This window comes from Triturus cristatus, chromosome 3_2 (assembly GCF_964204655.1).
Source record: "Triturus cristatus chromosome 3_2, aTriCri1.1, whole genome shotgun sequence".
NCBI lineage: Eukaryota > Metazoa > Chordata > Amphibia > Caudata > Salamandridae > Triturus > Triturus cristatus.
Genome location: NC_140584.1, coordinates 918,527,656 through 918,552,190, shown reverse-complemented (window position 1 = coordinate 918,552,190; position 24,535 = coordinate 918,527,656). Strand labels below are relative to the sequence as shown.

Sequence of the window (24,535 nt, the reverse complement as noted above, 5' to 3'; positions counted from 1 at the left end):
GACGATGAACTTCGACGAGGGTCCAGACTTAGTGAAAAACCTCTTCCAGCACATACGGGAGATAACGGAACCTATCACTTTCAGAAGAGCCCTGAATGCCTGGCTATCTAAGAAAGCGTTCACATGAACAACTTGTACTACCACCCAGCTTGAATTCATGCAGCTTTTCAAAGCTAAAAGACCTTTAGGTGTCTCAGCACTACAGAAGTATCCAAAATATAGTTTATGTTTTGTGTACAGAAGACTTTTTACACTGGGAAGTGAATACTTGCCAGAAACGTTTTGTATCTAATGTTCATTAGAACAGGAATTGAACTTTTCAGTATATAATTCCGTTTTACAGCATATCCTCAAATGAAGAAAGGAACGGCCATCAACAGTAGACAGTTGTTTCAAAAATTAAACTCTGCCTGTGCCCTTCCTTTTTAGATCAGAACTTATCTGCAACACCTTTGGGCCACTTACAAATACTATTTCAATCTTGATTCTACATAACATATCAAGACAAAGAGTTTTATAACTCTATGCCAAGCTGTCCAAGGGTTACAGGAAGATATCACAAGAGCATTTTTTCTGCCACCTGGCTAAGCTCTCAGCAGATCAGTGATAGATAATTAAAACCTGACGCTGCAATCTATGCAGCTAACTAAAGTTTAATTCAGCATGATAGACTAAAGTTGAAGGCACTGGACAAACACAAGAAAGGGGACCAGGAAAATCGCCACTTGGGGCAGGCTAAAAGGCTATCACAATATGGTCTCAACTTTGTAATTTTTACGTAAAAACAGACCATGGCTGGAAAAGCAGTCGGGCGATGCCCCAGACTCTTACAAAGCCAAGAAGAGGCAAAGGCTCTGGGTATTCACCTGGCCTGTCACCAAACTGTAAACTTCTACAATTTACGGCCTGGCGCCAGCCCACCTACCTCGTTTCATAGGTGTCGCAGCATAGTGGATATCCAAAATGGTGGCATTTGGGGTTCTAACCATTACAGCTATAGAACTTTCAAGGCACAGGGCTTATTTTACTATTTACAACCAGCTGATATTCCGATTCTCTACATGAGGCTCTCAATCTTCCAGTGTTCTAAAATACCATAGGACAACGCTACAGGGGGCTACAATGGTCATTAAATACCCTCTGTTTGAGTTATAGACTCAAGTTAAAGCTGAGCTTCTATATCGAGGGGATAGAACATTTAATCAATGTGATACCCGAGGCAGAAAGTCTATACTGATATCACAACACTCCCGTCAATGAAGTAAAAATACTCTAACTTGAACCAGGAGAACCAAAAAAATGGCACTTGCTGGAGCAGGTGGCTCGTTCTGACCATTATTCGATCGTTGCAACACCTCTGTCCCCCAATGGATCTTGCAAAATTCCAAAGTTCGAATGCATCAAGCCCTTGATGTACTAAGGGTTGCACAGGGGCTTGTTGGGAGCTGCAAGATTTTGTGCTGAGCACGCAAGCTTTTATAATGAAAAGTAAATGGATGCAGTCCCTTACTTCTGCTTTGCACCGCACGAATTCCTGTGAAAACTTTAACAAATACCAAAGGAACAGTTTTTCATCCTTAGCAGTCTAAGATCCACCGCAGCCTTGTAAGTTGTAAGAAGCCAGGGTGTTACGCTTCCTCTTACTCTAAACGGCCTAACTAGCATTAGCAGGTTTCTTTAAACAGTCTATTCGAAAGAGTGATAAATCGTTTGAGTAGCAGTAGTTGCCTTGCAGAAGTCTAGGCTCTACAAATAGCTCATACGCACAATCCATTTAAAATGTACTCTTTACTATCCATGTTTGAAAAACAAAGCTTTTTTTATAAATAACATACCAAATTATCAACTGATGGTGAGAAGTGCCTTTCAAAGAGAACCTCTTGCAAAAACCACAAGTCCAAGAAAGCTCAACAGCTTCTAATAAGTATTCATATACTCAACAATTAAGTTAAAAGAAACCAAAGAAATCAAAAAAGAAATGACAAACTAAACAAGAAATTAGAAACTGATAGACTTTCTTACACCGAAAAATAAAAGCTAACCACTCAGTTTGTGTTTTCTTTCTCCAATCCTCCTGAAAGGAACAGGAACGATCATCAATAGCAAACAGCAGCTACATGAATGCAACACTGTTCACTCACTTCACGCCCAAAAGAGAAAACTACAATCCATCCTCATGGTTAGCGAAGACCAGACACTTTCAAACACATTTCCTCAGTTAAAAACTATAGAAATGATCCCTGAAAGTATAGTCTTAACAAATATCTTTATAGCTCACACAGACAGAAAGGGTGGAAACCCTTCCTACTTACAGTAAGACAAGGTTCGGCATCATCAACGGAAATAAAAACATATAAATATAAACATATTTTTTACTCCACAAGATAATATTCCACAGATGCACATGCATACGCCTTTATTTACATTAAAGCCTACTCAATAGATCCTGGTGAGACACTGCTTTATAAATTTGCATATTTTAAATCAGCAACCAATCAAATTCAGCCTGCCTGTTCCTGACCCAATGCTGTACCACAGGGAGAGTTGGAAAATTCTTCAAAAAACTGCAGGTTCCACAAGATCATACAGATGATTTTTAATCCGAATAGTTGGTCCAGATTAGCATCTGTCAAACAGCCAAAAGAGTGACACTGATCACTAGCGAGAAGGGACCTGCTAAGGTTGCAAGCGTGGAAACAAACGTTGTAGCATTCAAGCTACCTTTAAATTTTGAACAGTTGCACCACAGATCAAATGTACGGCAACATCTTTGATTAGTTTCCCCAAACAAACTAAGGGGCATATCAGCAACAACCGGCGATAATTATCGCTAAGCGCACTTAGCGCTAGGATAATTATCGCCGGCTAGCGTGGATTATTATCGCTGAGATAACGTGCTATTAGCAACGCTTATCTCAAAAACGATAAAAATCCTAACGCTAACTGCCTAACGTGAGATTATCGCTGGAAACCCAGCAATAATGTCACGAAGTGTGGCGTTAGCTTGCTGATAGGGACTCACAAACTTAGCCATGATATCCACCTTACATAGGATACCATGGCTAAGTCAGTCCTGAAGCAGGCGTAAGGAAAGTAGCAATAACAGGGGTTATCGCTACTTTTCCTGCCGCTATGCTTCATAGCGTGGGCCTTGATGATAGGAGAAATGTCGCTTAGCGACATTTCTACTGTCATGTCAGGTCAGGTACGCCCACTTTGCATCTCATTAGAGATGCAAAGCTGGGCGTTAGGAATCCCGACGCTAATGCAAGGTTTCACGCGTTAGCGTGACCTTGCTAATTAGGCGATCATTTTTTATCACCAGCTTGATGATATGCCCCTAACTGTTCCCCAGTTCACATGTAAGACTCTAAGCAGACGATGAACTTCGACGGGGGTCCAGACTTAGTGAAAAACCTCTTGCAGCACATACGGGAGATAACGGAACCTATCACTTTCAGAAGAGCCCTGAATGCCTGGCTATCTAAGAAAGCGTTCACATGAACAACTTGTACTACCACCCAGCTTGAATTCATGCAGCTTTTCAAAGCTAAAAGACCTTTAGGTGTCTCAGCACTACAGAAGTATCCAAAATATAGTTTATGTTTTGTGTACAGAAGACTTTTTACACTGGGAAGTGAATACTTGCCAGAAACGTTTTGTATCTAATATTTATTAGAACAGGAATTGAACTTTTCAGTATATAATTCCGTTTTACAGCATATCCTCAAATGAAGAAAGGAACGGCCATCAACAGTAGACAGTTGTTTCAAAAATTAAACTCTGCCTGTGCCCTTCCTTTTTAGATCAGAACTTATCTGCAACACCTTTGGGCCACTTACAAATACTATTTCAATCTTGATTCTACATAACATATCAAGACAAAGAGTTTTATAACTCTATGCCAAGCTGTCCAAGGGTTACAGGAAGATATCACAAGAGCATTTTTTCTGCCACCTGGCTAAGCTCTCAGCAGATCAGTGATAGATAATTAAAACCTGACGCTGCAATCTATGCAGCTAACTAAAGTTTAATTCAGCATGATAGACTAAAGTTGAAGGCACTGGACAAACACAAGAAAGGGGACCAGGAAAATCGCCACTTGGGGCAGGCTAAAAGGCTATCACAATATGGTCTCAACTTTGTAATTTTTACGTAAAAACAGACCATGGCTGGAAAAGCAGTCGGGCGATGCCCCAGACTCTTACAAAGCCAAGAAGAGGCAAAGGCTCTGGGTATTCACCTGGCCTGTCACCAAACTGTAAACTTCTACAATTTACGGCCTGGCGCCAGCCCACCTACCTCGTTTCATAGGTGTCGCAGCATAGTGGATATCCAAAATGGTGGCATTTGGGGTTCTAACCATTACAGCTATAGAACTTTCAAGGCGCAGGGCTTATTTTACTATTTACAACCAGCTGATATTCCGATTCTCTACATGAGGCTCTCAATCTTCCAGTGTTCTAAAATACCATAGGACAACGCTACAGGGGGCTACAATGGTCATTAAATACCCTCTGTTTGAGTTATAGACTCAAGTTAAAGCTGAGCTTCTATATCGAGGGGATAGAACATTTAATCAATGTGATACCCGAGGCAGAAAGTCTATACTGATATCACAACACTCCCGTCAATGAAGTAAAAATACTCTAACTTGAACCAGGAGAACCAAAAAAATGGCACTTGCTGGAGCAGGTGGCTCGTTCTGACCATTATTCGATCGTTGCAACACCTCTGTCCCCCAATGGATCTTGCAAAATTCCAAAGTTCGAATGCATCAAGCCCTTGATGTACTAAGGGTTGCACAGGGGCTTGTTGGGAGCTGCAAGATTTTGTGCTGAGCACGCAAGCTTTTATAATGAAAAGTAAATGGATGCAGTCCCTTACTTCTGCTTTGCACCGCACGAATTCCTGTGAAAACTTTAACAAATACCAAAGGAACAGTTTTTCATCCTTAGCAGTCTAAGATCCACCGCAGCCTTGTAAGTTGTAAGAAGCCAGGGTGTTACGCTTCCTCTTACTCTAAACGGCCTAACTAGCATTAGCATGTTTCTTTAAACAGTCTATTCGAAAGAGTGATAAATCGTTTGAGTAGCAGTAGTTGCCTTGCAGAAGTCTAGGCTCTACAAATAGCTCATACGCACAATCCATTTAAAATGTACTCTTTACTATCCATGTTTGAAAAACAAAGCTTTTTTTATAAATAACATACCAAATTATCAACTGATGGTGAGAAGTGCCTTTCAAAGAGAACCTCTTGCAAAAACCACAAGTCCAAGAAAGCTCAACAGCTTCTAATAAGTATTCATATACTCAACAATTAAGTTAAAAGAAACCCAAGAAATCAAAAAAGAAATGACAAACTAAACAAGAAATTAGAAACTGATAGACTTTCTTACACCCAAAAATAAAAGCTAACCACTCAGTTTGTGTTCTCTTTCTCCAATCCTCCTGAAAGGAACAGGAACGATCATCAATAGCAAACAGCAGCTACATGAATGCAACACTGTTCACTCACTTCACGCCCAAAAGAGAAAACTACAATCCATCCTCATGGTTAGCGAAGACCAGACACTTTCAAACACATTTCCTCAGTTAAAAACTATAGAAATGATCCCTGAAAGTATAGTCTTAACAAATATCTTTATAGCTCACACAGACAGAAAGGGTGGAAACCCTTCCTACTTACAGTAAGACAAGGTTCGGCATCATCAACGGAAATAAAAACATATAAATATAAACATATTTTTTACTCCACAAGATAATATTCCACAGATGCACATGCATACGCCTTTATTTACATTAAAGCCTACTCAATAGATCCTGGTGAGACACTGCTTTATAAATTTGCATATTTTAAATCAGCAACCAATCAAATTCAGCCTGCCTGTTCCTGACCCAATGCTGTACCACAGGGAGAGTTGGAAAATTCTTCAAAAAACTGCAGGTTCCACAAGATCATACAGATGATTTTTAATCCGAATAGTTGGTCCAGATTAGCATCTGTCAAACAGCCAAAAGAGTGACACTGATCACTAGCGAGAAGGGACCTGCTAAGGTTGCAAGCGTGGAAACAAACGTTGTAGCATTCAAGCTACCTTTAAATTTTGAACAGTTGCACCACAGATCAAATGTACGGCAACATCTTTGATTAGTTTCCCCAAACAAACTAAGGGGCATATCAGCAACAAGCGGCGATAATTATCGCTAAGCGCACTTAGCGCTAGGATAATTATCGCCGGCTAGCGTGGATTATTATCGCTGAGATAACGTGCTATTAGCAACGCTTATCTCAAAAACGATAAAAATCCTAACGCTAACTGCCTAACGTGAGATTATCGCTGGAAACCCAGCGATAATGTCACGAAGTGTGGCGTTAGCTTGCTGATAGGGACTCACAAACTTAGCCATGATATCCACCTTACATAGGATACCATGGCTAAGTCAGTCCTGAAGCAGGCGTAAGGAAAGTAGCAATAACAGGGGTTATCGCTACTTTTCCTGCCGCTATGCTTCATAGCGTGGGCCTTGATGATAGGAGAAATGTCGCTTAGCGACATTTCTACTGTCATGTCAGGTCAGGTACGCCCACTTTGCATCTCATTAGAGATGCAAAGCTGGGCGTTAGGAATCCCGACGCTAATGCAAGGTTTCACGCGTTAGCGTGACCTTGCTAATTAGGCGATCATTTTTTATCACCAGCTTGATGATATGCCCCTAACTGTTCCCCAGTTCACATGTAAGACTCTAAGCAGACGATGAACTTCGACGGGGGTCCAGACTTAGTGAAAAACCTCTTGCAGCACATACGGGAGATAACGGAACCTATCACTTTCAGAAGAGCCCTGAATGCCTGGCTATCTAAGAAAGCGTTCACATGAACAACTTGTACTACCACCCAGCTTGAATTCATGCAGCTTTTCAAAGCTAAAAGACCTTTAGGTGTCTCAGCACTACAGAAGTATCCAAAATATAGTTTATGTTTTGTGTACAGAAGACTTTTTACACTGGGAAGTGAATACTTGCCAGAAACGTTTTGTATCTAATATTTATTAGAACAGGAATTGAACTTTTCAGTATATAATTCCGTTTTACAGCATATCCTCAAATGAAGAAAGGAACGGCCATCAACAGTAGACAGTTGTTTCAAAAATTAAACTCTGCCTGTGCCCTTCCTTTTTAGATCAGAACTTATCTGCAACACCTTTGGGCCACTTACAAATACTATTTCAATCTTGATTCTATATAACATATCAAGACAAAGAGTTTTATAACTCTATGCCAAGCTGTCCAAGGGTTACAGGAAGATATCACAAGAGCATTTTTTCTGCCACCTGGCTAAGCTCTCAGCAGATCAGTGATAGATAATTAAAACCTGACGCTGCAATCTATGCAGCTAACTAAAGTTTAATTCAGCATGATAGACTAAAGTTGAAGGCACTGGACAAACACAAGAAAGGGGACCAGGAAAATCGCCTCTTGGGGCAGGCTAAAAGGCTATCACAATATGGTCTAAACTTTGTAATTTTTACGTAAAAACAGACCATGGCTGGAAAAGCAGTCGGGCGATGCCCCAGACTCTTACAAAGCCAAGAAGAGGCAAAGGCTCTGGGTATTCACCTGGCCTGTCACCAAACTGTAAACTTCTACAATTTACGGCCTGGCGCCAGCCCACCTACCTCGTTTCATAGGTGTCGCAGCATAGTGGATATCCAAAATGGTGGCATTTGGGGTTCTAACCATTACAGCTATAGAACTTTCAAGGCACAGGGCTTATTTTACTATTTACAACCAGCTGATATTCCGATTCTCTACATGAGGCTCTCAATCTTCCAGTGTTCTAAAATACCATAGGTCAACGCTACAGGGGGCTACAATGGTCATTAAATACCCTCTGTTTGAGTTATAGACTCAAGTTAAAGCTGAGCTTCTATATCGAGGGGATAGAACATTTAATCAATGTGATACCCGAGGCAGAAAGTCTATACTGATATCACAACATTCCAGTCAATGAAGTAAGAATACTCTAACTTGAACCAGGAGAACCAAAAAAATGGCACTTGCAGGAGCAGGTGGCTCGTTCTGACCATTATTCGATCGTTGCAACTCCTCTGTCCCCAATGGATCTTGCAAAATTCCAAAGTTCGAATGCATCAAGCCCTTGATGTACTAAGGGTTGCACAGGGGCTTGTTGGGAGCTGCAAGATTTTGTGCTGAGCACGCAAGCTTTTATAATGAAAAGTAAATAGACGCAGTCCCTTACTTCTGCTTTGCACCGCACGAATTCCTGTGAAAACTTTAACAAATACCAAAGGAACAGTTTTTCATCCTTAGCAGTCTAAGATCCACCGCAGCCTTGTAAGTTGTAAGAAGCCAGGGTGTTACGCTTCCTCTTACTCTAAACGGCCTAACTAGCATTAGCAGGTTTCTTTAAACAGTCTATTCGAAAGAGTGATAAATCGTTTGAGTAGCAGTAGTTGCCTTGCAGAAGTCTAGGCTCTAAAAATAGCTCATACGCACAATCCATTTAAAATGTACTCTTTACTATCCATGTTTGAAAAACAAAGCTTTTTTTATAAATAACATACCAAATTATCAACTGATGGTGAGAGGTGCCTTTCAAAGAGAACCTCTTGCAAAAACCACAAGTCCAAGAAAGCTCAACACCTTCTAATAAGTATTCATATACTCAACAGTTAAGTTACAAGAAACCAAAGAAATGACAAACTAAACAAGAAATTAGAAACTGATAGACTTTCTTACACCCAAAAATAAAAGCTAACCACTCAGTTTGTGTTTTCTTTCTCCAATCCTCCTGAAAGGAACAGGAACGATCATCAATAGCAAACAGCAGCTACATGAATGCAACACTGTTCACTCACTTCACGCCCAAAAGAGAAAACTACAATCCATCCTCATGGTTAGCGAAGACCAGACACTTTCAAACACATTTCCTCAGTTAAAAACTATAGAAATGATCCCTGAAAGTATAGTCTTAACAAATATCTTTATAGCTCACACAGACAGAAAGGGTGGAAACCCTTCCTACTTACAGTAAGACAAGGTTCGGCATCATCAACGGAAATAAAAACATATAAATATAAACATATTTTTTACTCCACAAGATAATATTCCACAGATGCACATGCATACGCCTTTATTTACATTAAAGCCTACTCAATAGATCCTGGTGAGACACTGCTTTATAAATTTGCATATTTTAAATCAGCAACCAATCAAATTCAGCCTGCCTGTTCCTGACCCAATGCTGTACCACAGGGAGAGTTGGAAAATTCTTCAAAAAACTGCAGGTTCCACAAGATCATACAGATGATTTTTAATCCGAATAGTTGGTCCAGATTAGCATCTGTCAAACAGCCAAAAGAGTGACACTGATCACTAGCGAGAAGGGACCTGCTAAGGTTGCAAGCGTGGAAACAAACGTTGTAGCATTCAAGCTACCTTTAAATTTTGAACAGTTGCACCACAGATCAAATGTACGGCAACATCTTTGATTAGTTTCCCCAAACAAACTAAGGGGCATATCAGCAACAACCGGCGATAATTATCGCTAAGCGCACTTAGCGCTAGGATAATTATCGCCGGCTAGCGTGGATTATTATCGCTGAGATAACGTGCTATTAGCAACGCTTATCTCAAAAACGATAAAAATCCTAACGCTAACTGCCTAACGTGAGATTATCGCTGGAAACCCAGCAATAATGTCACGAAGTGTGGCGTTAGCTTGCTGATAGGGACTCACAAACTTAGCCATGATATCCACCTTACATAGGATACCATGGCTAAGTCAGTCCTGAAGCAGGCGTAAGGAAAGTAGCAATAACAGGGGTTATCGCTACTTTTCCTGCCGCTATGCTTCATAGCGTGGGCCTTGATGATAGGAGAAATGTCGCTTAGCGACATTTCTACTGTCATGTCAGGTCAGGTACGCCCACTTTGCATCTCATTAGAGATGCAAAGCTGGGCGTTAGGAATCCCGACGCTAATGCAAGGTTTCACGCGTTAGCGTGACCTTGCTAATTAGGCGATCATTTTTTATCACCAGCTTGATGATATGCCCCTAACTGTTCCCCAGTTCACATGTAAGACTCTAAGCAGACGATGAACTTCGACGGGGGTCCAGACTTAGTGAAAAACCTCTTGCAGCACATACGGGAGATAACGGAACCTATCACTTTCAGAAGAGCCCTGAATGCCTGGCTATCTAAGAAAGCGTTCACATGAACAACTTGTACTACCACCCAGCTTGAATTCATGCAGCTTTTCAAAGCTAAAAGACCTTTAGGTGTCTCAGCACTACAGAAGTATCCAAAATATAGTTTATGTTTTGTGTACAGAAGACTTTTTACACTGGGAAGTGAATACTTGCCAGAAACGTTTTGTATCTAATATTTATTAGAACAGGAATTGAACTTTTCAGTATATAATTCCGTTTTACAGCATATCCTCAAATGAAGAAAGGAACGGCCATCAACAGTAGACAGTTGTTTCAAAAATTAAACTCTGCCTGTGCCCTTCCTTTTTAGATCAGAACTTATCTGCAACACCTTTGGGCCACTTACAAATACTATTTCAATCTTGATTCTACATAACATATCAAGACAAAGAGTTTTATAACTCTATGCCAAGCTGTCCAAGGGTTACAGGAAGATATCACAAGAGCATTTTTTCTGCCACCTGGCTAAGCTCTCAGCAGATCAGTGATAGATAATTAAAACCTGACGCTGCAATCTATGCAGCTAACTAAAGTTTAATTCAGCATGATAGACTAAAGTTGAAGGCACTGGACAAACACAAGAAAGGGGACCAGGAAAATCGCCACTTGGGGCAGGCTAAAAGGCTATCACAATATGGTCTCAACTTTGTAATTTTTACGTAAAAACAGACCATGGCTGGAAAAGCAGTCGGGCGATGCCCCAGACTCTTACAAAGCCAAGAAGAGGCAAAGGCTCTGGGTATTCACCTGGCCTGTCACCAAACTGTAAACTTCTACAATTTACGGCCTGGCGCCAGCCCACCTACCTCGTTTCATAGGTGTCGCAGCATAGTGGATATCCAAAATGGTGGCATTTGGGGTTCTAACCATTACAGCTATAGAACTTTCAAGGCGCAGGGCTTATTTTACTATTTACAACCAGCTGATATTCCGATTCTCTACATGAGGCTCTCAATCTTCCAGTGTTCTAAAATACCATAGGACAACGCTACAGGGGGCTACAATGGTCATTAAATACCCTCTGTTTGAGTTATAGACTCAAGTTAAAGCTGAGCTTCTATATCGAGGGGATAGAACATTTAATCAATGTGATACCCGAGGCAGAAAGTCTATACTGATATCACAACACTCCCGTCAATGAAGTAAAAATACTCTAACTTGAACCAGGAGAACCAAAAAAATGGCACTTGCTGGAGCAGGTGGCTCGTTCTGACCATTATTCGATCGTTGCAACACCTCTGTCCCCCAATGGATCTTGCAAAATTCCAAAGTTCGAATGCATCAAGCCCTTGATGTACTAAGGGTTGCACAGGGGCTTGTTGGGAGCTGCAAGATTTTGTGCTGAGCACGCAAGCTTTTATAATGAAAAGTAAATGGATGCAGTCCCTTACTTCTGCTTTGCACCGCACGAATTCCTGTGAAAACTTTAACAAATACCAAAGGAACAGTTTTTCATCCTTAGCAGTCTAAGATCCACCGCAGCCTTGTAAGTTGTAAGAAGCCAGGGTGTTACGCTTCCTCTTACTCTAAACGGCCTAACTAGCATTAGCATGTTTCTTTAAACAGTCTATTCGAAAGAGTGATAAATCGTTTGAGTAGCAGTAGTTGCCTTGCAGAAGTCTAGGCTCTACAAATAGCTCATACGCACAATCCATTTAAAATGTACTCTTTACTATCCATGTTTGAAAAACAAAGCTTTTTTTATAAATAACATACCAAATTATCAACTGATGGTGAGAAGTGCCTTTCAAAGAGAACCTCTTGCAAAAACCACAAGTCCAAGAAAGCTCAACAGCTTCTAATAAGTATTCATATACTCAACAATTAAGTTAAAAGAAACCCAAGAAATCAAAAAAGAAATGACAAACTAAACAAGAAATTAGAAACTGATAGACTTTCTTACACCCAAAAATAAAAGCTAACCACTCAGTTTGTGTTTTCTTTCTCCAATCCTCCTGAAAGGAACAGGAACGATCATCAATAGCAAACAGCAGCTACATGAATGCAACACTGTTCACTCACTTCACGCCCAAAAGAGAAAACTACAATCCATCCTCATGGTTAGCGAAGACCAGACACTTTCAAACACATTTCCTCAGTTAAAAACTATAGAAATGATCCCTGAAAGTATAGTCTTAACAAATATCTTTATAGCTCACACAGACAGAAAGGGTGGAAACCCTTCCTACTTACAGTAAGACAAGGTTCGGCATCATCAACGGAAATAAAAACATATAAATATAAACATATTTTTTACTCCACAAGATAATATTCCACAGATGCACATGCATACGCCTTTATTTACATTAAAGCCTACTCAATAGATCCTGGTGAGACACTGCTTTATAAATTTGCATATTTTAAATCAGCAACCAATCAAATTCAGCCTGCCTGTTCCTGACCCAATGCTGTACCACAGGGAGAGTTGGAAAATTCTTCAAAAAACTGCAGGTTCCACAAGATCATACAGATGATTTTTAATCCGAATAGTTGGTCCAGATTAGCATCTGTCAAACAGCCAAAAGAGTGACACTGATCACTAGCGAGAAGGGACCTGCTAAGGTTGCAAGCGTGGAAACAAACGTTGTAGCATTCAAGCTACCTTTAAATTTTGAACAGTTGCACCACAGATCAAATGTACGGCAACATCTTTGATTAGTTTCCCCAAACAAACTAAGGGGCATATCAGCAACAACCGGCGATAATTATCGCTAAGCGCACTTAGCGCTAGGATAATTATCGCCGGCTAGCGTGGATTATTATCGCTGAGATAACGTGCTATTAGCAACGCTTATCTCAAAAACGATAAAAATCCTAACGCTAACTGCCTAACGTGAGATTATCGCTGGAAACCCAGCAATAATGTCACGAAGTGTGGCGTTAGCTTGCTGATAGGGACTCACAAACTTAGCCATGATATCCACCTTACATAGGATACCATGGCTAAGTCAGTCCTGAAGCAGGCGTAAGGAAAGTAGCAATAACAGGGGTTATCGCTACTTTTCCTGCCGCTATGCTTCATAGCGTGGGCCTTGATGATAGGAGAAATGTCGCTTAGCGACATTTCTACTGTCATGTCAGGTCAGGTACGCCCACTTTGCATCTCATTAGAGATGCAAAGCTGGGCGTTAGGAATCCCGACGCTAATGCAAGGTTTCACGCGTTAGCGTGACCTTGCTAATTAGGCGATCATTTTTTATCACCAGCTTGATGATATGCCCCTAACTGTTCCCCAGTTCACATGTAAGACTCTAAGCAGACGATGAACTTCGACGGGGGTCCAGACTTAGTGAAAAACCTCTTGCAGCACATACGGGAGATAACGGAACCTATCACTTTCAGAAGAGCCCTGAATGCCTGGCTATCTAAGAAAGCGTTCACATGAACAACTTGTACTACCACCCAGCTTGAATTCATGCAGCTTTTCAAAGCTAAAAGACCTTTAGGTGTCTCAGCACTACAGAAGTATCCAAAATATAGTTTATGTTTTGTGTACAGAAGACTTTTTACACTGGGAAGTGAATACTTGCCAGAAACGTTTTGTATCTAATATTTATTAGAACAGGAATTGAACTTTTCAGTATATAATTCCGTTTTACAGCATATCCTCAAATGAAGAAAGGAACGGCCATCAACAGTAGACAGTTGTTTCAAAAATTAAACTCTGCCTGTGCCCTTCCTTTTTAGATCAGAACTTATCTGCAACACCTTTGGGCCACTTACAAATACTATTTCAATCTTGATTCTACATAACATATCAAGACAAAGAGTTTTATAACTCTATGCCAAGCTGTCCAAGGGTTACAGGAAGATATCACAAGAGCATTTTTTCTGCCACCTGGCTAAGCTCTCAGCAGATCAGTGATAGATAATTAAAACCTGACGCTGCAATCTATGCACCTAACTAAAGTTTAATTCAGCATGATAGACTAAAGTTGAAGGCACTGGACAAACACAAGAAAGGGGACCAGGAAAATCGCCTCTTGGGGCAGGCTAAAAGGCTATCACAATATGGTCTCAACTTTGTAATTTTTACGTAAAAACAGACCATGGCTGGAAAAGCAGTCGGGCGATGCCCCAGACTCTTACAAAGCCAAGAAGAGGCAAAGGCTCTGGGTATTCACCTGGCCTGTCACCAAACTGTAAACTTCTACAATTTACGGCCTGGCGCCAGCCCACCTACCTCGTTTCATAGGTGTCGCAGCATAGTGGATATCCAAAATGGTGGCATTTGGGGTTCTAACCATTACAGCTATAGAACTTTCAAGGCACAGGGCTTATTTTACTATTTACAACCAGCTGATATTCCGATTCTCTACATGAGGCTCTCAATCTTCCAGTGTTCTAAAATACCATAGGTCAACGCTACAGGGGGCTACAATGGTCATTAAATACCCTCTGTTTGAGTTATAGACTCAAGTTAAAGCTGAGCTTCTATATCGAGGGGATAGAACATTTAATCAATGTGATACCCGAGGCAGAAAGTCTATACTGATATCACAACATTCCAGTCAATGAAGTAAGAATACTCTAACTTGAACCAGGAGAACCAAAAAAATGGCACTTGCAGGAGCAGGTGGCTCGTTCTGACCATTATTCGATCGTTGCAACTCCTCTGTCCCCAATGGATCTTGCAAAATTCCAAAGTTCGAATGCATCAAGCCCTTGATGTACTAAGGGTTGCACAGGGGCTTGTTGGGAGCTGCAAGATTTTGTGCTGAGCACGCAAGCTTTTATAATGAAAAGTAAACAGACGCAGTCCCTTACTTCTGCTTTGCACCGCACGAATTCCTGTGAAAACTTTAACAAATACCAAAGGAGTAGTTTTTCATCCTTAGCAGTCTAAGATCCACCGCAGCCTTGTAAGTTGTAAGAAGCCAGGGTGTTACGCTTCCTCTTACTCTAAACGGCCTAACTAGCATTAGCAGGTTTCTTTAAACAGTCTATTTGAAAGAGTGATAAATCTTTTGAGTAGCAGTAGTTGCCTTGCAGAAGTCTAGGCTCTACAAATAGCTCATACGCACAGTCCATTTAAAATGTACTCTTTACTATCCATGTTCGAAAAACAAAGCTTTTTTTATAAATAACATACCAAATTATCAACTGATGGTGAGAGGTGCCTTTCAAAGAGAACCTCTTGCAAAAACCACAAGTCCAAGAAAGCTCAACAGCTTCTAATAAGTATTCATATACTCAACAGTTAAGTTACAAGAAACCAAAGAAATCAAAAAAGAAATGACAAACTAAACAAGAAATTAGAAACTGATAGACTTTCTTACACCCAAAAATAAAAGCTAACCACTCAGTTTGTGTTCTCTTTCTCCAATCCTCCTGAAAGGAACAGGAACGATCATCAATAGCAAACAGCAGCTACAGGAATGCAACACTGTTCACTCACTTCACGCCCAAAAGAGAAAACTACAATTCTTCCTCGTGGTTAGCGAAGACCAGACACTTTCAAACACATTTCCTCAGTTAAAAACTATAGAAATCCCCGGCGGTGTCGGCCTGGAAAGAACACATGGATTGGTGCATGTTCCGAGAAAAGGTGGTGTATGTGGCGAGGGGTAAGCCTGGGACATGGGTGAAAGTATGGGGCCCCTGGAACGCCTACCGCGGGGGTATCTGCGCGCCACCACTGCTGCCTGCTGCCTCACCAGCCCCGTCCCCTTAGCTGACTCCTTTCCCCAGCCCCGGGCACAGGGTTCCCCCAGTCCTCGATCCGTTCCCCTTCCCCTCTTTAGACTCCTGTGGATGGCTGGGGTCCCCCATTTGGGGAGCACGTGCTGTTACTTTCGATTGCGGGTTGCCTTGCGGGTGTGGTTTTTCGTGTTGGTTGTATAAAATGAAACCGTATTGTGGGGTCAGAGTGATGTGGCCCACGACGTTGATACCTCCTGATTTTGCTTCTCTGCAACGCCAAGTGTTTTTGAATGTATGTCATATGCTCCTGTCATTCTAGCGGCCGGCCGGAAGGTTGTAGGCCCATACTTGTATATTCTTGAGATTGCAATAAACGGTTTCAAACAAAAAAAACAACAAAAAAACAAAAAAAAAAACTATAGAAATGATCCCATAAAGTATAGTCTTAACAAAATTCTTTATAGCTCACACAGACAGAAAGGGTGGAAACCCTTCCTACTTACAGTAAGACAAGGTTCGGCATCATCAACGGAAATAAAAACATATAAATATAAACATATTTTTTACTCCACAAGATAATATTCCACAGATGCACACGCATACGCCTTTATTTACATTAAAGCCTACTCAATAGATCCTGGTGAGACACTGCTTTATAAATTTGCATATTTTAAATCAGCAACCAATCAAATTCAGCCTGCCTGTTCCTGACCCAACGCTGTACCACAGGGAGAGTTGGAAAATTCTTCAAAAAACTGCAGGTTCCACAAGATCATACAGATGATTTTTAATCCGAATAGTTGGTCCAGATTAGCATCTGTCAAACAGCCAAAAGAGTGACACTGATCACTAGCGAGAAGGGACCTGCTAAGGTTGCAAGCGTGGAAACAAACGTTGTAGCATTCAAGCTACCTTTAAATTTTGAACAGTTGCACCACAGATCAAATGTACGGCAACATCTTTTATTAGTTTCCCCAAACAAACTAAGGAGCATATCAGCAACAACCGGCGATAATTATCGCTAAGCGCACTTAGCGCTAGGATAATTATCGCCGGCTAGCGTGGATTATTATCGCTGAGATAACGTGCTATTAGCAACGCTTATCTCAAAAACGATAAAAATCCTAACGCTAACTGCCTAACGTGAGATTATCGCTGGAAACCCAGCGATAATGTCACGAAGTGTGGCGTTAGCTTGCTGATAGGGACTCACAAACTTAGCCATGATATCCACCTTACATAGGATACCATGGCTAAGTCAGTCCTGAAGCAGGCATAAGGAAAGTAGCAATAACAGGGGTTATCGCTACTTTTCCTGCCGCTATGCTTCATAGCGTGGGCCTTGATGATAGGAGAAATGTCGCTTAGCGACATTTCTCCTGTCATGTCAGGTCAGGTACGCCCACTTTGCATCTCATTAGAGATGCAAAGCTGGGCGTTAGGAATCCCGACGCTAATGCAAGGTTTCACGCGTTAGCGTGACCTTGCTAATTAGGCGATCATTTTTTATCACCAGCTTGATGATATGCCCCTAACTGTTCCCCAGTTCACATGTAAGACTCTAAGCAGACGATGAACTTCGACGGGGGTCCAGACTTAGTGAAAAACCTCTTGCAGCACATACGGGAGATAACGGAACCTATCACTTTCAGAAGAGCCCTGAATGCCTGGCTATCTAAGAAAGCGTTCACATGAACAACTTGTACTACCACCCAGCTTGAATTCATGCAGCTTTTCAAAGCTAAAAGACCTTTAGGTGTCTCAGCACTACAGAAGTATCCAAAATATAGTTTATGTTTTGTGTACAGAAGACTTTTTACAATGGGAAGTGAATACTTGCCAGAAACATTTTGTATCTAATATTGATTAGAACAGGAATTGAACTTTTCAGTATATAATTCCGTTTTACAGCATATCCTCAAATGAAGAAAGGAACGGCCATCAACAGTAGACAGTTGTTTCAAAAATTAAACTCTGCCTGTGCCCTTCCTTTTTAGATCAGAACTTATCTGCAACACCTTTGGGCCACTTACAAATACTATTTCAATCTTGATTCTACATAACATATCAAGACAAAGAGTTTTATAACTCTATGCCAAGCTGTCCAAGGGTTACAGGAAGATATCACAAGAGCATTTTTTCTGCCACCTGGCTAAGCTCTCAGCAGATCAGTGATAGATAATTAAAACCTGACGCTGCAATCTATGCAGCTAACTAAAGTTTAATTCAGCATGATAGACTAAAGTTGAAGGCACTGGACAAACACAAGAAAGGGGACCAGGAAAATCGCCTCTTGGGGCAGGCTAAAAGGCTATCACAATATGGTCTCAACTTTGTAATTTTTACGTAAAAACAGACCATGGCTGGAAAAGCAGTCGGGCGATGCCCCAGACTCTTACAAAGCCAAGAAGAGGCAAAGGCTCTGGGTATTCACCTGGCCTGTCACCAAACTGTAAACTTCTACAATTTACGGCCTGGCGCCAGCCCACCTACCTCGTTTCATAGGTGTCGCAGCATAGTGGATATCCAAAATGGTGGCATTTGGGGTTCTAACCATTACAGCTATAGAACTTTCAAGGCACAGGGCTTATTTTACTATTTACAACCAGCTGATATTACGATTCTCTACATGAGGCTCTCAATCTTCCAGTGTTCTAAAATACCATAGGTCAACGCTACAGGGGGCTACAATGGTCATTAAATACCCTCTGTTTGAGTTATAGACTCAAGTTAAAGCTGAGCTTCTATATCGAGGGGATAGAACATTTAATCAATGTGATACCCGAGGCAGAAAGTCTATACTGATATCACAACATTCCAGTCAATGAAGTAAGAATACTCTAACTTGAACCAGGAGAACCAAAAAAATGGCACTTGCAGGAGCAGGTGGCTCGTTCTGACCATTATTCGATCGTTGCAACTCCTCTGTCCCCAATGGATCTTGCAAAATTCCAAAGTTCGAATGCATCAAGCCCTTGATGTACTAAGGGTTGCACAGGGGCTTGTTGGGAGCTGCAAGATTTTGTGCTGAGCACGCAAGCTTTTATAATGAAAAGTAAACAGACGCAGTCCCTTACTTCTGCTTTGCACCGCACGAATTCCTGTGAAAACTTTAACAAATACCAAAGGAGTAGTTTTTCATCCTTAGCAGTCTAAGATCCACCGCAGCCTTGTAAGTTGTAAGAAGCCAGGGTGTTACGCTTCCTCTTACTCTAAACGGCCTAACTAGCATTAGCAGGTTTCTTTAAACAGTCTATTCGAAAGAGTGATAAATCGTTTGAGTAGCAGTAGTTGCCTTGCAGAAGTCTAGGCTCTACAAATGGCTCATACGCACAATCCATTTAAAATGTACTCTTTACTATCCATGTTCGAAAAACAAAGCTTTTTTTATAAATAACATACCAAATTATCAACTGATGGTGAGAGGTGCCTTTCAAAGAGAACCTCTAGCAAAAACCACAAGTCCAAGAAAGCTCAACAGCTTCTAATAAGTATTCATATACTCAACAGTTAAGTTACAAGAAACCAAAGAAATCAAAAAAGAAATGACAAACTAAACAAGAAATTAGAAACTGATAGACTTTCTTACACCCAAAAATAAAAGCTAACCACTCAGTTTGTGTTCTCTTTCTCCAATCCTCCTGAAAGGAACAGGAACGATCATCAATAGCAAACAGCAGCTACAGGAATGCAACACTGTTCACTCACTTCACGCCCAAAAGAGAAAACTACAATTCTTCCTCATGGTTAGCGAAGACCATACACTTTCAAACACATTTCCTCAGTTAAAAACTATAGAAATGATGCCTGAAAGTATAGTCTTAACAAAATTCTTTATAGCTCACACAGACAGAAAGGGTGGAAACCCTTCCTACTTACAGTAAGACAAGGTTCGGCATCATCAACGGAAATAAAAACATATAAATATAAACATATTTTTTACTCCACAAGATAATATTCCACAGATGCACACGCATACGCTTTTATTTACATTAAAGCCTACTCAATAGATCCTGGTGAGACACTGCTTTATAAATTTGCATATTTTAAATCAGCAACCAATCAAATTCAGCCTGCCTGTTCCTGACCCAATGCTGTACCACAGGGAGAGTTGGAAAATTTCTTCAAAAAACTGCAGGTTCCACAAGATCATACAGATGATTTTTAATCCGAATAGTTGGTCCAGATTAGCATCTGTCAAACAGCCAAAAGAGTGACACTGATCACTAGCGAGAAGGGACCTGCTAAGGTTGCAAGCGTGGAAACAAACGTTGTAGCATTCAAGCTACCTTTAAATTTTGAACAGTTGCACCACAGATCAAATGTACGGCAACATCTTTGATTAGTTTCCCCAAACAAACTAAGGGGCATATCAGCAACAACCGGCGATAATTATCGCTAAGCGCACTTAGCGCTAGGATAATTATCGCCGGCTAGCGTGGATTATTATCGCTGAGATAACGTGCTATTAGCAACGCTTATCTCAAAAACGATAAAAATCCTAACGCTAACTGCCTAACGTGAGATTATCGCTGGAAACCCAGCGATAATGTCACGAAGTGTGGCGTTAGCTTGCTGATAGGGACTCACAAACTTAGCCATGATATCCACCTTACATAGGATACCATGGCTAAGTCAGTCCTGAAGCAGGCGTAAGGAAAGTAGCAATAACAGGGGTTATCGCTACTTTTCCTGCCGCTATGCTTCATAGCGTGGGCCTTGATGATAGGAGAAATGTCGCTTAGCGACATTTCTCCTGTCATGTCAGGTCAGGTACGCCCACTTTGCATCTCATTAGAGATGCAAAGCTGGGCGTTAGGAATCCCGACGCTAATGCAAGGTTTCACGCGTTAGCGTGACCTTGCTAATTAGGCGATCATTTTTTATCACCAGCTTGATGATATGCCCCTAACTGTTCCCCAGTTCACATGTAAGACTCTAAGCAGACGATGAACTTCGACGGGGGTCCAGACTTAGTGAAAAACCTCTTGCAGCACATACGGGAGATAACGGAACCTATCACTTTCAGAAGAGCCCTGAATGCCTGGCTATCTAAGAAAGCGTTCACATGAACAACTTGTACTACCACCCAGCTTGAATTCATGCAGTTTTTCAAAGCTAAAAGACCTTTAGGTGTCTCAGCACTACAGAAGTATCCAAAATATAGTTTATGTTTTGTGTACAGAAGACTTATTACACTGGGAAGTGAATACTTGCCAGAAACGTTTTGTATCTAATATTTATTAGAACAGGAATTGAACTTTTCAGTATATAATTCCGTTTTACAGCATATCCTCAAATGAAGAAAGGAACGGCCATCAACAGTAGACAGTTGTTTCAAAAATTAAACTCTGCCTGTGCCCTTCCTTTTTAGATCAGAACTTATCTGCAACACCTTTGGGCCACTTACAAATACTATTTCAATCTTGATTCTACATAACATATCAAGACAAAGAGTTTTATAACTCTATGCCAAGCTGTCCAAGGGTTACAGGAAGATATCACAAGAGCATTTTTTCTGCCACCTGGCTAAGCTCTCAGCAGATCAGTGATAGATAATTAAAACCTGACGCTGCAATCTATGCAGCTAACTAAAGTTTAATTCAGCATGATAGACTAAAGTTGAAGGCACTGGACAAACACAAGAAAGGGGACCAGGAAAATCGCCTCTTGGGGCAGGCTAAAAGGCTATCACAATATGGTCTCAACTTTGTAATTTTTACGTAAAAACAGACCATGGCTGGAAAAGCAGTCGGGCGATGCCCCAGACTCTTACAAAGCCAAGAAGAGGCAAAGGCTCTGGGTATTCACCTGGCCTGTCACCAAACTGTAAACTTCTACAATTTACGGCCTGGCGCCAGCCCACCTACCTCGTTTCATAGGTGTCGCAGCATAGTGGATATCCAAAATGGTGGCATTTGGGGTTCTAACCATTACAGCTATAGAACTTTCAAGGCACAGGGCTTATTTTACTATTTACAACCAGCTGATATTCCGATTCTCTACATGAGGCTCTCAATCTTCCAGTGTTCTAAAATACCATAGGTCAACGCTACAGGGGGCTACAATGGTCATTAAATACCCTCTGTTTGAGTTATAGACTCAAGTTAAAGCTGAGCTTCTATATCGAGGGGATAGAACATTTAATCAATGTGATACCCGAGGCAGAAAGTCTATACTGATATCACAACATTCCAGTCAATGAAGTAAGAATACTCTAACTTGAACCAGGAGAACCAAAAAAATGGCACTTGCTGGAGCAGGTGGCTCGTTCTGACCATTATTCGATCGTTGCAACTCCTCTGTCCCCAATGGATCTTGCGAAATTCCAAAGTTCGAATGCATCAAGCCCTTGATGTACTAAGGGTTGCACAGGGGCTTGTTGGGAGCTGCAAGATTTTGTGCTGAGCACGCAAGCTTTTATAATGAAAAGTAAACAGACGCAGTCCCTTACTTCTGCTTTGCACCGCACGAATTCCTGTGAAAACTTTAACAAATACCAAAGGAGTAGTTTTTCATCCTTAGCAGTCTAAGATCCACCGCAGCCTTGTAAGTTGTAAGAAGCCAGGGTGTTACGCTTCCTCTTACTCTAAACGGCCTAACTAGCATTAGCAGGTTTCTTTAAACAGTCTATTCGAAAGAGTGATAAATCGTTTGAGTAGCAGTAGTTGCCTTGCAGAAGTCTAGGCTCTACAAATGGCTCATACGCACAATCCATTTAAAATGTACTCTTTACTATCCATGTTCGAAAAACAAAGCTTTTTTTATAAATAACATACCAAATTATCAACTGATGGTGAGAGGTGCCTTTCAAAGAGAACCTCTAGCAAAAACCACAAGTCCAAGAAAGCTCAACAGCTTCTAATAAGTATTCATATACTCAACAGTTAAGTTACAAGAAACCAAAGAAGAAATGACAAACTAAACAAGAAATTAGAAACTGATAGACTTTCTTACACCCAAAAATAAAAGCTAACCACTCAGTTTGTGTTCTCTTTCTCCAATCCTCCTGAAAGGAACAGGAACGATCATCAATAGCAAACAGCAGCTACATGAATGCAACACTGTTCACTCACTTCACGCCCAAAAGAGAAAACTACAATCCATCCTCATGGTTAGCGAAGACCAGACACTTTCAAACACATTTCCTCAGTTAAAAACTATAGAAATGATGCCTGAAAGTATAGTCTTAACAAAATTCTTTATAGCTCACACAGACAGAAAGGGTGGAAACCCTTCCTACTTACAGTAAGACAAGGTTCGGCATCATCAACGGAAATAAAAACATATAAATATAAACATATTTTTTACTCCACAAAATAATATTCCACAGATGCACACGCATACGCTTTTATTTACATTAAAGCCTACTCAATAGATCCTGGTGAGACACTGCTTTATAAATTTGCATATTTTAAATCAGCAACCAATCAAATTCAGCCTGCCTGTTCCTGACCCAATGCTGTACCACAGGGAGAGTTGGAAAATTTCTTCAAAAAACTGCAGGTTCCACAAGATCATACAGATGATTTTTAATCCGAATAGTTGGTCCAGATTAGCATCTGTCAAACAGCCAAAAGAGTGACACTGATCACTAGCGAGAAGGGACCTGCTAAGGTTGCAAGCGTGGAAACAAACGTTGTAGCATTCAAGCTACCTTTAAATTTTGAACAGTTGCACCACAGATCAAATGTACGGCAACATCTTTGATTAGTTTCCCCAAACAAACTAAGGGGCATATCAGCAACAACCGGCGATAATTATCGCTAAGCGCACTTAGCGCTAGGATAATTATCGCCGGCTAGCGTGGATTATTATCGCTGAGATAACGTGCTATTAGCAACGCTTATCTCAAAAACGATAAAAATCCTAACGCTAACTGCCTAACGTGAGATTATCGCTGGAAACCCAGCGATAATGTCACGAAGTGTGGCGTTAGCTTGCTGATAGGGACTCACAAACTTAGCCATGATATCCACCTTACATAGGATACCATGGCTAAGTCAGTCCTGAAGCAGGCGTAAGGAAAGTAGCAATAACAGGGGTTATCGCTACTTTTCCTGCCGCTATGCTTCATAGCGTGGGCCTTGATGATAGGAGAAATGTCGCTTAGCGACATTTCTCCTGTCATGTCAGGTCAGGTACGCCCACTTTGCATCTCATTAGAGATGCAAAGCTGGGCGTTAGGAATCCCGACGCTAATGCAAGGTTTCACGCGTTAGCGTGACCTTGCTAATTAGGCGATCATTTTTTATCACCAGCTTGATGATATGCCCCTAACTGTTCCCCAGTTCACATGTAAGACTCTAAGCAGACGATGAACTTCGACGGGGGTCCAGACTTAGTGAAAAACCTCTTGCAGCACATACGGGAGATAACGGAACCTATCACTTTCAGAAGAGCCCTGAATGCCTGGCTATCTAAGAAAGCGTTCACATGAACAACTTGTACTACCACCCAGCTTGAATTCATGCAGCTTTTCAAAGCTAAAAGACCTTTAGGTGTCTCAGCACTACAGAAGTATCCAAAATATAGTTTATGTTTTGTGTACAGAAGACTTTTTACACTGGGAAGTGAATACTTGCCAGAAACGTTTTGTATCTAATATTTATTAGAACAGGAATTGAACTTTTCAGTATATAATTCCGTTTTACA

General features: G+C 41.0%; 7 non-coding genes across 7 annotated transcripts; all 7 read right to left on the bottom strand.

Annotated features, from left to right (window-relative positions):
- Positions 1 to 2,040: 2,040 nt before the first annotated feature.
- LOC146858742 (small nucleolar RNA U3) lies at positions 2,041 to 2,256 on the bottom strand. Its single transcript, XR_014980234.1, has one exon. It is a non-coding gene; the product is annotated as a small nucleolar RNA U3 (small nucleolar RNA).
- A 3,161-nt stretch (positions 2,257 to 5,417) lies between these two features.
- LOC146858741 (small nucleolar RNA U3) lies at positions 5,418 to 5,633 on the bottom strand. Its single transcript, XR_014980192.1, has one exon. It is a non-coding gene; the product is annotated as a small nucleolar RNA U3 (small nucleolar RNA).
- Positions 5,634 to 8,781: 3,148 nt separating this feature from the next.
- Positions 8,782 to 8,997, bottom strand: LOC146858740 (small nucleolar RNA U3). The gene has a single exon (XR_014980233.1). It is a non-coding gene; the product is annotated as a small nucleolar RNA U3 (small nucleolar RNA).
- Positions 8,998 to 12,158: 3,161 nt separating this feature from the next.
- On the bottom strand, positions 12,159 to 12,374 carry LOC146858739 (small nucleolar RNA U3). Its single transcript, XR_014980232.1, has one exon. It is a non-coding gene; the product is annotated as a small nucleolar RNA U3 (small nucleolar RNA).
- A 3,160-nt stretch (positions 12,375 to 15,534) lies between these two features.
- LOC146858738 (small nucleolar RNA U3) lies at positions 15,535 to 15,747 on the bottom strand. Its single transcript, XR_014980273.1, has one exon. It is a non-coding gene; the product is annotated as a small nucleolar RNA U3 (small nucleolar RNA).
- A 3,740-nt stretch (positions 15,748 to 19,487) lies between these two features.
- Positions 19,488 to 19,703, bottom strand: LOC146858737 (small nucleolar RNA U3). Its single transcript, XR_014980251.1, has one exon. It is a non-coding gene; the product is annotated as a small nucleolar RNA U3 (small nucleolar RNA).
- A 3,152-nt stretch (positions 19,704 to 22,855) lies between these two features.
- LOC146858736 (small nucleolar RNA U3) lies at positions 22,856 to 23,071 on the bottom strand. Its single transcript, XR_014980255.1, has one exon. It is a non-coding gene; the product is annotated as a small nucleolar RNA U3 (small nucleolar RNA).
- Between the last annotated feature and the right edge of the window lie 1,464 nt (positions 23,072 to 24,535).